This window comes from Drosophila serrata, unplaced genomic scaffold, assembly GCF_035046125.1.
Source record: "Drosophila serrata isolate PLE 108 unplaced genomic scaffold, ASM3504612v1 contig_276, whole genome shotgun sequence".
NCBI classification, from domain to species: domain Eukaryota; kingdom Metazoa; phylum Arthropoda; class Insecta; order Diptera; family Drosophilidae; genus Drosophila; species Drosophila serrata.
This window is the reverse complement of record NW_028257174.1, coordinates 4,994,839-5,011,591: the sequence shown is the minus strand read 5'-3', so window position 1 is coordinate 5,011,591 and position 16,753 is coordinate 4,994,839. Positions and strand designations below refer to the sequence as shown.

General features: G+C 33.4%; 1 protein-coding gene across 2 annotated transcripts in view; it reads right to left on the bottom strand.

Annotated features, from left to right (window-relative positions):
• The window catches only part of Ac13E (Adenylyl cyclase 13E), a 53,466-nt gene extending 37,296 nt beyond the window's left edge, over nucleotides 1–16,170 (bottom strand). Inside the window, exons 1-2 of one of the 2 annotated variants that reach the window (XM_086835673.1) lie at nucleotides 15,750–16,170; nucleotides 15,607–15,633 (exon numbers count right to left, since the gene is read on the bottom strand). The gene's annotated coding sequence lies outside the window, so the exon portion shown is untranslated. The remainder of the gene's footprint in view (nucleotides 1–15,606; nucleotides 15,634–15,749) is intronic. The other variant, XM_086835674.1, reaches the window with a different exon arrangement.
• Between the last annotated feature and the right edge of the window lie 583 nt (nucleotides 16,171–16,753).

The following is a 16,753-nucleotide window of genomic DNA, read 5'->3' as shown; positions in this document are numbered from 1 at the left end:
ATATTATTATGACTGCTTGCTAAAAGCTAATTAAGGAAACAAAAACTGTTAAGAATTTATGTTTAAATAGGCAAAGATCAAATACGTAAGATATAGATAAACTTCTAGTTTGTTTTTTTATTGCAAACTATTTGCCATTAACTTGGCATCAAATGTTTATTCCAAGAATAAATTTCTTTTAAAACTTGATGGATTTTTTCGGGGCTTTGATGTTTTAACTTTTTTCGCATGAATTTTGTTCTTGTTTTTAATGATTTGTTTACCTTTACTTCCTAGTTAAACCGAAAGCATAACATAAAATACAGAAAACAGCGAAAAGTTCAGCATAGAAAATGAAATTACAGGGTATTGCAAAATATAAAATCAAAAATATTCGAAGGCAATTCTCGGGTTGACATAAATAATATTTTGAGGAATTTCAACAATTCCAGGAATGGCCTGCACTCTGACCAGCTTTAGATTCGAATGTCACAAATGAGTATCTTAACCCCACCAAGGGCCCCTCACCCCCCCGCCTTCCGATCATTTGTATTTTCTTAACTTTTCATTTCTTTATATTTTTTTTTTTATTTTCATTTTCATTTTACGCCAAGTGCGACGAAATTTAAAACCAACAACGTCCAACAACGAAATTGTAGCCGAAACAAGAGTGCCAGAAAGACAAATATAGAGAGACGGACGGACGGACGGACGGACGGACGGACGGACGGACGGACGGACGGACGGACGGACAGAGTGACAGGCTGACAGAGAGACAGACACCCGAAAGGCATACAAGAAAAACTCGGAAAAGCTCACAAAAAAGTCTTTGGTGGCAAGGAAAAACCCAAAAAAGGGAAAGTGTTCTTTTTGTGGGGCGAGAAAAACTTGTGAAATCCCTTGCTTTAGCGGTCGCGAAAAATATCTTTGAAATGCCCGAGGTTTAGCCAAGGAGTTAAGCCTCATCTTGGTCCACGTTTTGTTTAAGTTTCTTGACTTTGTGTGCAAAGAATATATAATGTATAAATTATTTCATTTAAGCCAGAACTTGCTGTAATTGTTAATTTACTTTTACAACATTGGGAAAAGTATATATAAAATATAGATCATTTGTTTTAACCTGTTTTTACTAGAACCTACTATAATTTCATTATATTAATAATGTGAAAGAGGTAATTATTCATGTAGTTTTTAATAAGTTAATTTTTAAAACATTATTCAAGTATATATATTAGCGGAAATTATTTGTAGAAAGATATATGAAATATAGGGGCACTTAATGCTGATTTATGAGCTAAAGTTCGGACAGATATGGCTTTTGTTACGCCTCCAAAGGGGAGCACCTGTCCAAGTCTCAGTTTCATATTTGTTTAAATATTTTATTTTTTTTTTTTATGAATATTTTTTATTTATAGTTCCTAAAATCACTTTGGGATAAACATATCGAAAGGGAGAAGTTCTGACTGATACATAGAAAGAATTGTAATCGTTTAATTTGTAAAACTATTCGATATATGCCAAATTTAAAATTCGATATATATCGAATTTATAGTTCGATATTGCAACAAAATTATAAATTGATATATAATGTATGTATAGTTTAAAAAAAAAAAATGAATTTACTAAGCAATAAATAAGACATTTATAGCTCTGGATATAAAACACTTTTACATCCATAGCTATATATATATTAATTTATTTATATTATTTATTTTAATACAAATTCATTCATTTATTATTTTATTTATTTATTATTATGTTTTTTATTTTTCTTTTTTTATATTAAATAATATATTATATTAATATTTCTACAAACTTAATACTTATTATTCTATATTTTTATTTACTTAAGAGTTCTTTTTACTGCTATATTAAATCATTTATATTATTTATTTTAGTATTAATTCATTCATTTACTATTTTATTTATTATTATTTTTATTTTATTTATTATCTCTTATATTTCTCCCATCTCTAGTGCGTGTGTGAGTGTGGGGCGTGGACTGGAGTGAGGGCATTAACAAGTGCAAACACTTCCTTCCTGTCCGCCACTTATACACACTTGCAATCTCCGATCTCCGATCTCCAGCCTCCGATCTCCCGATCTCCCCCCCTCAGCCGCCTGTGTCATTGCCCGAGATTCATCTCTGACATTGCCAGCCGGCGGCATTATCATAATTATTTATTGTAAATCGTTTGCATGCAAAGGAGAGCGATTACTTCCTGTTTTTTTGTAGTATTATTACCCTTTTTTCTCTCACATCTGAGTACATATATACATATATTTTATGATGCAGCTGCCAAGATGCTGGGGAAGTGCTGGTGACGATGTCTCGGGTTACGGCACTTGCTCTGCCGGTTGCCCAAGCACTTGGTGGGCTTCACTTAAGATCGGTTGAGGGATTCAGAACGAGATCGAGATCGAGATCGAGATCGGTAGACCAATGTCAGGCCGAGATCGAGTACGAGTTTTGAGATCTCCCCACGCGATATATATATACTAATATATATACTTATATATATGCCGGTTGTCTGGTCTATGTCTGCGTCGTAATTAATTTGTATCAGCAGCTGATTTGCTGCTGCAATTGTCACGCCTACGTCTCATGGTAATGATGGTGTAACTTTCGTTATTCCACTCCTTTTTCTCCAAGTGTACAAGTGAATTACATTTCTTATGACGCATCGCATGGCAAGATAGAACTCAATTCCATATTGTTTATACAATATTTATAGCGGGGATTATGTCACTTTGACAAAACGCAATTGTTTGCTCATTTACAGCCCCAATGATATCGAGGCATTTGAATGAATTTCCCCTCCCGTTCCGAGGTAGCAATGACAGGAAGCAGACACCAAAGATAATGCACACCATTTACACCTTTACCACACACACACATTGCAGTACAAAAGAGCCAAAGTTCGGGAATGCAATTCTCAATCGGTAAATTGCAATTGGACACCGATTGCCAGCGATTGATAAGTGTCGATAAACGACCAGAGACTTTGATAAGTCAGTCTTTCTTCAAACGTGTATAGGGTCAATGTGATAGGCATTGGTCACGAGGATCCATTCATAACTGATAAAAGTACACAGCTCTTACAATATATATTAAGTATTTCATAATTAAAAGTGACTTATGCCTTTAAGAAGCCAACAAAATATCAATAATATCATAATATTTTAATATAGGAATGTGGTTAAATATTTCTCTATATTGTGAACATCAATATTTGCTTCAGAGGGAATGAATAAATATAAAATAAGAAGGAAAACAATCTTCGGGTTTGTAGTTTACAATTGAATTATAGGATCGAAAAGGAAAGAAATCTTATAACTATGTTTAGAATATTCAAATTCTTTGAATCGATATTTATAATTTTCATATGAACATTTTTTCGATTATATCAAAATTTAAAAATCTCATAACTCAGCCAAAAAAGGTTTAATTTCAATTCGGAAAGCTTTCCTATGTTAGTTTTTCATAGGCTAATAAATCTGTACACTCTAATTAAAAATTAAAATTTGTCGAATTTTTGACAGTTTTAACGATGTAACCCCTTTACAAAAAATTCTTAAAATTTTTGAAAAAATTTGTTTCTGCCTGAGATGGCTAGATCGACTCTGCTGATGATGCTGATCAAGAATATATATGATTTATAGGGTCGGAAATGCCTCCTTCACTTTCTTTTGAGCTTCTAACTAAAATGAAAATACCCTAAAAAGTATAAAAAAAGGTATAAATTTATGCAATTATTTTTATATGAGAATCAATGTTTAAAAATCGCATAACTAAGCCAAAAAGGCATTAATTTTAAATCGGAAAGCTGTTCTGTGTTAGTTTTTAATTGGTTAATAAATTTGTATACTCAGTTTAAAATTTAAAAAGTGTCAAAATTTGTGAAAATTTGTACGATCTTTATTTGAAAAAAAAAGGAAAATTTTGTGAAAAATTTTGTATAATGCCGAAAATGGCTAGAACGATTCCCCTGTTGATATTGATCAAGAATATATATGATTTATAGGGTCGGAAATGATTCCTTTACATTTTTACAAGCTTTTGACTAAAACTAATCTCATAGAAACATTTTACAAAGCCGCAGCTTCCTCAAAACGATTCTGTGACTGATTTCCACATTATTTGTCATGGAAAATATAGGAAAATATATATATAAAATGTTGCATTTGCAATTATACGAATGTGTGTGTGTGTGGGGAAAATGCCTGCCACATTGCGATTTCGCAGTGTGCGGCTTTTTGGGCTTTTGTGGCTTTTGCGCAATGATTATGCACAAATTGCTCATTAAAAATTGATATGATACGCATTAGTTTCCAGCAACATCATCGTCATCATCATCAACAACAGCATTGAATACGCACACACACTCGGAAAATGGGGAAAACATATTTAAATTTCTGGAAATGAAATACAAATTTGAACCCTTGAAAAGAATGATATTCAAGCGAGTTTTCATATAATAATTCAAGAAAAATGATTTAATGATTAAGAATGTATACCATTTTGTATATATATCTCTAGTAGGTTTTTACTATATTTTTTTTTAGAGTAAATTGTATAGAATAATTCACTTTAGTTGCCTGATGACTTTTTCTCACTTTGAACTGATTCCGATTTAGTTTCTAATCTCCATTCCTGCCCTGCCCGCCTCTCGGATCGCAAATCACGACAAGAAAATGCCAGAGACAGTTGAGCCATTTATAAATATTTAAAGTAAATTACATACACTTCTCCTTTGTCTCTGGCATCGATTTGTGTGAGTGTGTGTGTGTCTCAGTGTCTCTGTGCCTCAGTTTTCTCTGTTTTCCGAGCGACATGTGGGCCTATTTATATGGAGCCTGCATTCTCGTGTATAATCACTTGCTAAGCCCAGACTTGGCAGACAACTAAGAACAAAAGTCAATGCAGCTGTTCTACAAACTATGGTTCGGTTTCTGGGAGGGGGATTTCTTCCTAATTGAGGCCAGGGGCGTACTGGCAAACGGGGGGCGGGCTTAATGGCAAGCCGAGAACAATGCAAATTGTTAATTGTTAAGTAAACCCCGAATTGTAAAGCGTAAAAAACTGTGTACCCGGTCAATAGCTCTCTATAATTATCAAGAAAAAAAATAAAAATACAAAATTAATTATGGAAGAAAACTGAGCAAATAAATGGAATTCGAATTTGTAATTCGTTAGTTGAGTAAACGTGAGATATTTGGTGTGCAAATGCAGGGAGAATAATTTACCTTTTTTGTAAATTAAATGTTAATTTTTGTAAGGTTCTTTAGCTTATTTAGCTGTTGGGAAAACTTGAGATTTATTTAAGTGAATTTGAAGGGAAATACAACAAATTTAAAGCTCTGGTTATATAAAATCTCTAAATAATATATTTTAAACAACTCTGAAATATTTTATTTTATATTTGTTAACACATTTTCAATGTTTTGGACTCACAAATTAAATAAAAATTAGGCGAATATTAAGCAATAATGTCTGATTTTATTTTATTTCATATTTTTATCACACATTTTCTATAAATCTTAAATGTTTTGAGTGAAAATCGATATAAAATTTAGAGATGAGCTCAAAAGTAGGCAATGATATCTTTCAATGCCTTTGCAATATTTTAAGCCCACTTGTTGGATACTATTTAAATTGATTTGAAATCTGCATAATAAAAACTAAACAGAGTGTGTCTATTTATTACTTTATATCTATTTTAATATAGTAATTGGTCTTATTTTCTCCCTGTGCATAATATATGCGTACAGGTGCGCCGGCACAGGTCACTGGCAATGACCCCGGGGCGGAAAAGATGATCCAGTGATCATGCCGTGCGATAATTGGCGCCGAATGGGAATGGAAACATTTTTATGAGACTGAGGCACACGCTCCCTGCCTCCCTGCCTCACTGTCTGTCTGAAAGTCTGGAAACAATGTGTTTATGGATCGCACCAGATCGGTGAGCTGATTGCTTTATTCGCAGCGGAAAGTTCTCCATTGGATCCATCAGAATCATCATCATCATCAACAGCAGTCGTAATGATAAGCGGAGCCATCAACAGCTTGATTAATGCTAATCATCAGCCACATGCCGAGCTCAACGTTATTTTATGAAGAATGCAAGGGGATAGGAATTGGAATTGAAAATAAAATAGGAATCGGAATCGGAATGGAAGCCGAAAATCGGAAACAAAATTATGGGAAAATATAGGGGAAAAAGTAAAAGTTATTTCGTCAAACTATTAAAGATAAATATTAAATATCCTAAATGTAAATTGTTGTTTATTTCTATTTACCAATTTAGAAGCAGATTTATTTATAAACCCAAATTAAGTGCTATATATTTTTACAAAACTATTTAATTTCTATATCATATATTCAATTAATAATTGTATGTTTAATTATCACCTTGCAGGGTCCTTTAATTTTAGTCAGAAGCTTAAAACTCGGTGAAGGAATCATTTCCGACCCTATATTTCATATATATTCTTGATCAGCATCATCAGGCGAAACTTTCTAGTTATCTCTGGCAAAAAAAAATATTTAAAAAAAAAATGCAATATTTTTCTTCAAAAAAAGAAAGGGGTTACATCGTTAAAATTTTCAAAAAATTTAAAAGATTTAAAATTTTTAACTGAGTATGCAGATTTATTAACCTATCAAAAACTAGCACAGAACAGCTTTCCGATTGAAAATTAATGTATTTTTGGCTTAGTTATGAAATTTTAAAATTTTGAATTTTCTGAAAAATGTTCATATAAAAATATTCAATTCTGGGCTTCCGGAAGTTAACTTCCTTTTTTGTTTCATCTTATTTGGACATTATTTAAAGTAAAAATTGTATGGAAATATATATAACATTTTTGTAATTAAATAAAATAACTAAGCAAAGAATAAATATTAAAATTTAATAGTTACAAGTGTACAAAATAAAAAATAATCTTCAGGAAAGGAGAGACTACAAAGAAAGTCATTAGTAATCCAACTAAAAACGACAAAATTCAAATAAATATGAAACTTTCTTTTAGTTTTCTGTTTTTAAAAGTAAAGTAAAGTTCTGTGACAATAAATAAATCATCAGAGGAGCCACAAAGAATGGGATTCCAAATGAGGACCAAGTGTCCCATAAACTGGAATTGGTGTGTGAAGTTTTTCCCAGCGGCCTGCTTTTTTTTTTTTGGTTGGATGGAGGGAATCCCCCGAAATCCCTTAGCCGCGACCTCGACACGTCCTTGACCTCCGCGCCGCAGGCCCCAATTCCCTTTGCGGCGAGCAAGGAACAAGGACAACGGACCAAAGCCCGTTTATTGTTGGTGTTATTGTCCTTATTGTTGTTGTCGTTGCCACCACACACACAGACACACACACACACACACATTAAATGCGAATTGAAAAATTCATTTTTAAACATTTGTTTACATGGCGCCCACTTCGCTCATGAACTCTAAGCACAAAGTCGAAAAGTTGAAAGACAAATAAACGACGGCAAAGTGCAAATAGGTAACAAAAGCAAAAACAAAACCTAAAGACAACAAGAACAATAATAATAAAAGACACAGATCAACAGAAATAAAACACAAACAAACGACCCCAACAAATAGAAATAGACGATGGAGCGGGGTTAATGGTAATGGTAATGAAATAAAACAGAACAAAGCATAAATCGGGGTAGCAACGAACACTTAAGTACTCTTGATCCTTCAAATATAATATATAAATAATATATTTAAAAAAGAACAAGAATGAAAGCTAACTTCGGGAGGCTGCAATTTAAATAGATTGGAATTTAAAATCTATTTTAACTTAGTTGGCAGGCTTTTCTGTACAATTTAAATCAATTTAAATCGATAAATCTGTGTTCTAGATTTAACATTCTTTAAATTATATTTTTTTGTTGAATTTTTAAAATTTTCAGTATGAAAATTTTGTATACATATTCATATAAAGTTTTCTCATTATTTTATTATTAATTGATTATGAAATTAAATACGAATTTGAATATATATGACAATCTTTTCCTTTTTTATGCATACTTTAAATCCATATTTATAGATATCTATCAATATTTTTATTTAACAACTTTTTTAACAATTCAAAGATTATTAAAAACCACAACAATGTCAAGCCACTTAATGTATGGAAATATTTCTTCAATAAGAAATAAATAAATATGGAAAATATGTTTTGTTATTTTCCATTAACATATGAAATAATTTCGCCACATAAAAATAATTCTTATTGATGCGTTTTAACCATAAAAAATATCCCTGATAGCATGGCTTTCATCGCTGGAGAATATGGAAAATATATAATATGGCTAATATATATGTAGAAAATATATAAAAAATAAGTTTTACTGGTAAAACTTGGCGCCATTGACGAGGCGTTAAAAAACCCAGCAAACATGAGTAGAGTTAATTTTCAGGCACTCATTTCGGTTGCCTGTTTTTTATTTTTCGTTAAATTTCTGGTTGTTTAATTTTCTGCCAATCTGCCAATTAATGATGCCTTCGGTTTTTTTTCTTTTCCAACCGATTTATTTATCTGTTATTATTTTTTTCAGATTTTTTGTTGTTGTTGGCTGACTGCTCCCGCTTATTGTTTATTGTTTATTTACATTTAGCATGAGAATTGTTATTGCTACCGTTTTTTCACTGTCGAAAGTGATTAACATTGAGTTTTTTTTTGGGCTGCTGTAGGGAGATGTTTTTTTTTTGTTTTTGAGAATGACAGCTGGTCAAAAGTGTCGGCAGCAGACTATAAAAAAAAGAGAGAAAAAAAACAACAAAAAATTGAAACGTCAGTTGCAGGTTGAGCTTTCTGGCCAAGCTGTAAGCTGATATCCCAGGACAAGGGGCGGGCGGCTGTTGTCACCCCGAAAATGTTGCCCCAAAAATTCTCAAGATTCTGCGGAGTGCGGGAACTCTCTGTGTGAGAGATCTGTGGGCTATTTATAGTGCCCTATAATTTATACTCAAACAAAGTCGAAACGGGGCGAGAAAAGTTCGCAGTTGCCCACAAATCAGATATATATATATACATATATCTATCTATATATATTTGTATCTGGCGAACTCCACTCTTCGTTGTGTTTACCTCTCGTGTTAGCGCCAATAACCAAAAGCCAAACATTAAATGCCCAATGAAATGTTTTTTGCCAGAGATTTTCCTTTTCTCTCCCCCCCTGACCCACAAACTGTGTAAATCTATAAGTGTGTGTGTGTGTGCTCGACTTTTTTTTTTGTTTTGCTTATTTGTAATTGATACTTGATCTGGCGGAGCGTATAAAAGCCACTTTAGGCGTTGCCATTACGTCACCTTGAGTCAGCCTCAGATTCAGATTCGGATTCGGATTGGGAATCAGTTTTAGCGTCACTACAGATACAGCTACAGAGATACAACTACAGAGATACAGCTACAACCAAAGATACAACTACAACTGCAGAGACAGATACAGATACAGATACAGATACATCTAAAGCCACAGATTCCAATTCGGATGCGAATTCCGAGTTCGAGTTTGAGAACGAACCTCAACAATCAAGAGTAACAAATCAAAAATGGAAAGAAATCAAAACAGATTTAGGGGAATAACCCATACTCTGCCTTTAAAGAGTTACATTCTCTTTTGATCTCTATATTAATTAATTTACATAAAGCTGTATTTAAATTTGATTTCTTTTAAAAAACTCCCAGCTCTAATTTTCAATGTTTAAACAAAAAGATATAATAAAAACACTCGAGTTTCCTTGAACATATTTTGTTTATATGACATAAGTAATCAATCAACAATCAAGGTTTTACTTGAAATATATGTTGTAGATGTTTTAAAAAAATTCTAATGAAATAGTTCAAGGATTTTCACATTAAAAAGCTTAAAGATTTTCAGTATAAATAATACAAGGCATCTTTTGTAAAGTATATTCAATTATGCCCCTTAAAATATAACAAATTGCATTGCGTTTTAGGGAATATATATTTTCATATTCTTTCTTATGAATTTCAATTAAAAATCAAGCTGCATCTCAGTTTCTAAATACCCTCAGAGGGAGTGTATATCTGGGGAGTTTGTATAAAATCCAAAACGATATCTCAATCGAGCCAAAAAGCGACACCTAAAGTCGGCTCAAACTCAGATCGTGAGCTGAGATCGCGACGACAGCAGCAAAAGCAACATCAAACAACACACCAACAACTGAGACACTGAGAAAAATTGGGTAATAAATAATATAATAATAATAGTTAGGTAATAGGTAATACTGAAAGCAAGAAAGGATAGGATTGCATCATAAAATCAAATGAGAAATCCATCATAACTCAGCCAAAAATGCATAAATTTCAATTCGGAAAACTGTCCTATGTTAATTTTTATTAGTTAAATAAACCTGCATACTCAGTTTAAAATTAAATTTTTTTCTTCCCGAGAAGGCTAATCTTTCTAGCCTGTTGATACTGATCAAGAATAAATATGATTTATGTGGTCGAAAATGACTTATTCACTAATTTTTTAGCTCCTGACTGAAATGAAAATACCCTAAAAGGTATAAAAATAGGTATAAATTTATGCAATTTTTTTTATAAGACATCGAAGTTTAAAAATCTCATAACTAAGTCAAAAAGACATTAATTTTAAATCGGAAAGCTTTTCTGTGCTGGTTTTTAATTCGTTAATAAATCTGCATACTCAGTTTAAAATGTAAAAAAATAAAAAAATTTGACAATTTTAACGATATAACCCCTTATAAAAGTTTGAAAAAATATTCTCAAAATTTTTTTTTTTTTAAACATTGCTAGATCGATTCGGTTTTTGATGCTGATCAAGAATATATATGGTTTATGGGGTCGGAAATAATTCGTTCACTTAGTTTTGAGTTTCTAACTGAAATGTTTATCATAACCTCTTTATTATTTATATTTTAGTTTTTATATTACAAATATTATTATATCTCATTAAATATTGTCCCATTTTTATAGCAAAAATCCTACAAAGTAATACAATTATTTAGCAATACCTAAATTATTTATACATGGTTGCTTTAATAACATTAAACTTAATGTTCAAAAGAATATATTCACATCACAGAAGTACAACAATTTAACGATCAATAAATAATACAAAATGGCCCATAAAAAATACAATTTTCTGGTATAACAAATATATATATATATACAGAGATATTAAACGAGACAAATTGCTTTAATCTTTTCAAAATAAACATTTTTTTCAAAGAATTTGCAACAAGTTTAAGTGGCAATTTTCTACGTCTAATTGCATATTCTTTTAATATACATAAATGTTTTTTCCCTGTGTATGTTCGAGCGGCGTCTGAAAAACAGCTGTTTAAATTTCGGTTTCAGTTTCGGTTTCGATTTTGATTTTGATTTTTGTCGCTGGCTTTGGCTTTGAGCTTTGGCTGCTGTTTGACGCTCTTCACGCTTCGGAAATTTGTTCGCTGGATTTTCAACGACAAAAATCTGAAAACTGAAAACCGAAACTGGTCTTGCCGGCCATCGCCCCTCCCCTTCCCGCCTCCCTGCCAACCCAGGCCATGTGTGTGCGAGCGTTGAAATGAAAAACATAAATTTTATACGAGTAATTTAAAAATTCATACAAAAGTTCAGCAAAGTCAGACAACAACAGCAACGAACAAACAAAAAAAAACCTGCGGTATTATTTTATTTATTTGCTGCTGCTGCTTTTGCTGCTGCTGCTTAATTAATCAGTTTTAATTTTAATTTTCCATAAATAAAAGCAGCAAATTGCGGGCCATTGTGACCTGGCCAACAATGCCAGCAGAAAATGTTGAATGTCAAAATGTAGCTGCGACCCTTCAAAAGGTAGAGCTGGAAAAACGCACAGCTTGTGGGGGGAAAAACCTCAAAAAATGGGTGGCGGTAGCTTTTCCTTAGCCAGTTTGTGTTTTTATATTTTCTGGCAAGGACCAACAGCAGCAGCAGCAGCAGCAGCAGCAAATGTCCTGCGGTAATAAAGTGAAAAACGAAACTTGAGGCAAGATGCGAGCTGTGGACAAAAGGGGGGCATTTTCTGTACTAAAGGAAAACCCCAAGCCAAAGCTGCAAGGAAATGCATTTGAATGGACTGCAGCTTAGGTGGGTCCGAGGACCGAGGGAAATTCGTTCAAGGCAGGTGCAAAAGCAGCTGCACGGAATAAAACACACTACTAACTACTCTCCCTCTCCCTCTCTAGGTTACTGGGTTACTTTAGGAGAGAGAAAAAACTAAATAAATAAATAAATGACGAGGCCCCGGGGAAATCCCTGGGAAAACGTGTTAACCCAGAAATACACATATGTATATAATTATAAATATACATATGTACGTACACACATCGACAGTAATATCAAATCGTTTATCAATCGGCTTGTAATATTTATTTCTGACTCTATAAATCAAAAATGTATTAACTTTTGCAGTCGCACGCGGCACACAAAACAAATACTATTTGTCAAACTGATAATTTCAGGCGATATCTCCGATATCAGCGATAGTATAAGATTGATACGATTTTAAATCTCAAGTTGAGAAGTCAAAAAAACTCGTAAGACTTTTTGTTCCATAATCCCCAGCTAAGATCTGCCTGGCATCCCCAAAGTCTTAACTTTAATATTTAATAAATCTTACGCTTATTTCTAGCTAAGCTAAACTAAATGTTGAAAATAACATCAAAATACTTGATTTAATCTGGATAATTCCAGATGAGAACATGTGCATTCTCTATTTGTTGATATTTGGATTATATTTAAGAGGTTTTTGTAAGATGTTGTTTTTGTGTTTTTATGGGATAAACACTTGATAAGTGGGCATGGAATTATTTATGTTGATGGGTTCCAATTGAATTTGATGAGTACTTAACTGTGAAAATAAGTCTTAAATTAATTTAAATGCTGTTTTAACATATAGAGTTGATTTAAAGGTATTAATTAATGATAGATGTGGGATATATATGCAATGGGTTTACTATAAATCTGTGATATATCAGTGATAGATCTGGGATAGATTTGTCATAGATTCGTTATAGATCTTTGAAAGATCTGTGATAGTTCTGTGATTTATCTGTGATAGACCTGTAATAGATTATCGATAAATCTGCGATAAATTCTCAATAGATCTGTGATAGATCTGCAATGGATCTCCGATAGATTTGCAAAGAAAAATCGATAGATCTGCGATACATCTGCCATAAAAATGTGATCAATTTGCAATAGATCTGCAACAAATCTGGAATATATCTGCATTAGATTTGCTATATATCTGCGATAAATCTTCGATAGATATGCAATAGATTTACTAAAGATCTGCTACAGATTTGCAATAGATCACAGATGGATCTGCAATAGTTCTGGCTTTGAAATTGTTAAAATAAAAGTACAAGTGCCTTTTCAAGTAAATAAAACAAAATATATATAATAATATATAATTTATACATATTGTTTTATACATATATCTCGGACTCAAGTAAAGATCTAAGGGAGCTTAGTTACAGTTCCGCTTTTCAGCGTCTTTTGTTGCATTTTTGTTGCCTGACGTCTGCTGCTGCAATTGCATCACTCGAAACAATTTCCACTTGTCTAGATTGCTCCCCGGGAACGTTTCCACTGCCCTCGTAGCTCGTAACTCCTCCCCACCCCCGCTTAACCCATGGCTGTCGCAGCTCCCTTAACCCCATCTCGCCCATGGTGATGCCAATGCGGATGCCGCCGCCGCCGCCACTTCATGGGCTGTCAAAGCGTCAAGCGTTTTGTTTGGTATTGAAATTCTAGACAAGATTGCGCTTAACTGCACTCCGTACTCTGGGGGAATGTACTCGTGCCACGTTTTTTTCCCTCTATTATTTCCATTTTTTGCTACACAGATACACAGATACACAGATCCATGGAATGCAATTTTCCGGGCGGGAGTTTTCCGGCAAAAACGGGGAGAGAGTGTGCTGTTATCACCGCAGACAAACAAGCAATTTGGCCATAACCCAGTATCTCCACTATTTCGTCCTTCTATTTTATTATTTTTTTTTTCTTGGGGGGATGCTGCCTGGCTATTAACCCACTGAAGGCCAAGAGCAGCTGGCGAATACAATTTCGATATCGATGAGGAAGCACCACTTCAAATCCTGGCTTCCGAAAAAAAAGTGAACGAAAAATATTTAGGGGAGGGAGGAAAAACCAATGGGGAAAACTAGCACCCACCCCGAGCTTTGGCTTAAGCTTTTCCGCGGCTAGTTTATGGGCGGAATTCAGGGGCGTGGCAAAAGAGGGGGGAAAAAAACACCAACAGTGAAAACAAACAAAAATGGCAACGGCTTCGAATAACCGAACAATCCATTAATCATAGTTTCCTGGTATTAACACAATTGTGAAATTCTATCTTCAACGAGGTAGAAGCAAATAAATATTAATTAAGTGTTTGTTTAAAATCTGGATTAATTTCAGTAATGGAAGAAAGTAAGATGAGATTTTCTAAATCAAGTTATTAAATTCTTTATTAACATTAAAGTATAAAAATTGATTGTATACAGAATGAAAATAAGTGTCGATTTTTCAACTGAATAAAATATCATTGCTTATTTTTAGATATATTTTAAAGAGATTATAAATCACTAAATCCCTTTTTATCAATTTCTAATCTTAAATTCTTTTATTTTCTTTCGATTTCTATATTAATTATAATTAATTTATAAATTAAAATAAATTTTAATTGCCTTAAACTGAAGTTTCAACTGGAATTAATTTCGTGGGTGGCTTTAAGAATTATTTCTGGACTTGCAGTATTCATTATCTGTTTATTTTTATTATTTTTTTTTTTACACATTGAGCTTAAAACAGCGTGGGACAGCGAAAGGCAGAGACTGAAAGAGAGACAGCGAGAGAGAGAGAACGAGAGAGCAAGTGATCTTTAAGCCTGATTTTAAAAAGCATTAAAAACAAAGAGAGTTCCTTTTGCCGGCGCACAGTGGAAGAAAATCAAAGATTTGGTGCGTAACATTCTTTTATATGATATTATTTTTAAGGGAAATGTTTAAACTTAAAAGCAATTTCTTACATTTTTATCAATTCTATCTGAAAAAAACCGCAAGCTGTTTAAAATTAATTAATTAATTCTAAACAACGATTATGGTAAACTTTTTAGGTAATAAAAAGAAAAACTTTACCAAAATAACGGCTTAAAAGTTGTTTAAAATCAATTAATTAATTCTAAACAACGATTTTTTATATAACAAAAATTCAAACTTTGCCAAAATTATAACTTTAAAATTGTATCAAATTAATTTGCAACTCCATCTGTTTTCATTTATTCTTTTTGCACATTTTCCAAAATGCTTCCCACTGTGCGCGGAGCTAAGAAGATCGAGTGGAAGAAGAAGAAGACACAGAAGAAGAGACAGAAGAGAGGAAGAGGAAAAAAGATCGCAGTTTTGTGTATCTCCCAAGTGCTGCCAACGCCACCGCTGCCGTCGCAGTCGGGGCGGGCAGAGCAGAGCAGAGCACTTGTAGAATGCAACCGAAATTATAAGAATAACAATAACAATAACAAATGGCAAATAGCAAATGGCAAATAGCAGAGCAACAAATGAACTTGACTCTCAAACTTAGTTCTATGCACTTACTTGTTGTTTGTGGCTTTTGTTTATCTGCTGCAAAAAACACACACAAAACCCAGAGATCAGACTTGGGGGAAAAAAAAACACACACAAAATCAAAACAAGAGGCAAACTAATTAAAAGGCAAACAAACTAATACACTTGCACACACACACTCACACACGCCGGACTCCGCACACAGTAAAAAAAAGTGAAAACAAAAACCACGTTGTTTTTTCGCTTCTGTTATTATTTTGTTATTTATTATTATTATTATTATTGTTTTTTGGGGCAATGTCTGCAATGAAATAAAGCCAAAGAACACACACACGCGCCTACAATTCAAAATTTAACCCTCGGCTGCCGCTCTTATCACACGTTCTTGCCGTTATTTTTTAACTTTAATTTCAGTTTTAGTTTCGGTTGCCGTTTTTCTGCCTGTGTTTTTCTATTCGTTTCTATTTTTTCGGTTGCTTTAGTTTTCAGTTTTCTGTTTGGTGTTTTCCCGCCAAACAACGTCGAATTTTCCGTTTTTCCGCGACGGCCACGGAGCCGTGACGTCAAATTTTGTTTAAAAAAAATATTTTTTTCGAATGGCTCGCTTGCACTCGTATTTATAGGTTCCACGATTCCCTCGCAACTCGAACACGCTGCGAACATGCCAGGCATCGAGCATCGAACATAACGCCAATCGCCAGACCGGCGCACTGTTACTGCTCTTGACCACTGCCGAACTCCCTGTTAATGCCAATGTTTTACCACTGTTAGGCGGCTGTGAAGTTCACAAGTTCGAGAGCGAACAAAACACAACAGGCTGGAACGCCAGTTTGGTTCGATGCCGTACAGTTCGAAGGTTCGATGCACGGTGGGGAGTATTTGACACTGTTTGTTATTCCCTACAACGGATATATTTTTAAATCAAAAATTCAACTATAACTTATTTGTTTCTAGGTTTAATACAAAAATGTTTAAAAAACCCTTTACATATATATTATAAAAGGTTCTCTGTCCCTTAGTGTTTAAAATGTTTAAAAAATTCCCATAGTGCTTAAGAATTGCTGCACTGCCCTCGAACCAAAGTGTTGCGTGTTAAGTTCAAAGCTGTTCGAAGAGAATGGAGTTGCAACTTGCAGTTTGGAAAATGTTTAAAAAATTGGTATATTAAATAAAAATG